General features: G+C 38.7%; 1 pseudogene; it reads right to left on the reverse strand.

Annotated features, from left to right (window-relative positions):
* Positions 1-1,013: 1,013 nt before the first annotated feature.
* On the reverse strand, positions 1,014-1,761 carry LOC109675081 (protein phosphatase inhibitor 2 pseudogene; annotated as a pseudogene).
* Positions 1,762-2,029: the final 268 nt, after the last annotated feature.

Here is a 2,029-nt window from a genome sequence, read left to right on the forward strand (position 1 = left end):
TTTAAATTTTTTAAATTAAAAAAATGTTCAGGTTTAATTCTGTCTGTACATTCAGGAACAATCACTGGTTACATACATTTCTCTCATCATGCAAAAAAGCCTCAGTTAATTGATTTTTAAAGTCTAATTAAGTCAAATCAACCAATAGCAATTTATCAAGTAGAAAATCAGAGAGATATAGAAACTGAGCAGTTGAGTTGTATTTCCTGTCTACACTACTGCACTACTCAATCTATCTTCTTCATGTATGCAATGGTGGTCAAAAAATTTCAAATGACAGAATATGTGAGAGAAAGAAGAGTTCCTAATGCCATGACAACCTTTGCCATCTTTTAATACAGTCCTTACACTTCTACATGTATGTGTGGAAAGGAGCAGGAAACAAAAGCAGTAGGTTAAAACAGATAAATAAAGAGGATGTTGAAATAGCTACATTAGAATTATATTTATTAAAAAACTGATCTGAAGTCTGCTCAGGACACCCAAACAAGCAAGCAGAGCAGATATTAGTGCAAATTTAACCTGATAATTTATGAAAAAAAAAAAACCTTAGTTTTGATTAGAAAAATTTCAATTATTTCCTTGTAAACACAAAGAAAACTCAACAGGAATTTTAAAGGTCACAGAAAATGCAACAGTTGCTCTTACAATCCTTCTCAAGGCTTATAGACAAATCAAGTTGAAGACAAGTGTTAAAATATCTTTCAGCCTGAAAATTTATGAACCTCTATATCCCGTTGTTCCAATTGGCTTTTGATTTAAAAAAAAAAGACTCAACAAACTTTTTGTAAGAGGTACAGCTAGGAGTGATGAATATAAATTAATTCTCCTCACCACAAAAAAGACATCATTTACCCTCTAAAGCATAAAAAGCTATATAATATCCCATACAAATTAACCAGTGTACTTAAAAAAGTAAAGCAGTTTTGGACTAATGACATTACACTGAATTTGTGGTGAAGTACGAGGCACAAGAATGTATGCACTAATTAGGCATTTCAGTCTAATCAATCTCAAGATTACCATTTAATTCTTGGCAATATATAATAATTGTTATGCATTTTGGTATGTAAGTCATGAATTGTATAGAACAAGAAGCAGTGTGTTATAATAACAGGGTTTGTATTTGACAAAACAACTGCAATGGTGAACAAATTTCTTCTATGAACTTTGTGATTTGCTTTGCTGTTTGTCACTTGTAGTAGATCCTTGATTTGACTCTTCAATATTCATGCTTTCTCCATCCGCAGTCTCTAACATTTCTTCATCTTCCTCGTCCTCATGTAGGTCTTTTGAAATTAATTGTCCAGTAATTTAATATTCAGTCTTTCATTGTAGTGAAGCTTCCTTTTCATTTCAAATTGTCGCTTTTTTTCTTGCTCTTCAGGTGAGAGGTCATTATCCTCTTCACTGCTTTCTTGTTCCCGAATTCCATACTTTGGCTCAGAGCCTTCAGCAGCCGCTAATTTCTTGGCTAAGATACCTGGAGTCATGGCTTCAGTGGCTTCTGAATCACTGTATGCGTCTTCATCATCACCTATCATACCATGGTAAGGAGTGCTTGGTTCATCTATTTTCATTAAACCGTAATCTTTGTCTGCCAGATGATATGTTGCCAGGATGTCCATCTCATCCCACTTCTGGGATTTTTTACTCAGTTCCTCCTCGGCTGTTCGGCCGAGGCCACCACCGAGGAAGTCGTGGAGGTCTTGTTCTTCAAGATTCCCTGGATGGGCCGGTGCAAGCAGTCGAGGCCGCCATTGCCGGTCTCTTCGGCTGACGGCTCGGGGTCGTGGCCGGCGTGGAGTCCGGGTCGCGCGCTACAGAGACCCGGCAAGCAGCTGCGGAGCCCGCTGGGGACTAAAGCGGCCGCTCCGGTTGTCATAGAAACTACTATCCGCGTGGCTGTCACGACAAAACCACCGCGATGCCACAGCCAACGCCGCGCGGCTGGCGGCCTTTCCCCGCCGGCTCTTCAGCCCTCTTTAGTTGTTTTATAAGAAGAATTTTCCTTTCTTTAAATCCCAGT

Source organism: Castor canadensis, chromosome 8 (genome assembly GCF_047511655.1).
Source record: "Castor canadensis chromosome 8, mCasCan1.hap1v2, whole genome shotgun sequence".
NCBI lineage: Eukaryota > Metazoa > Chordata > Mammalia > Rodentia > Castoridae > Castor > Castor canadensis.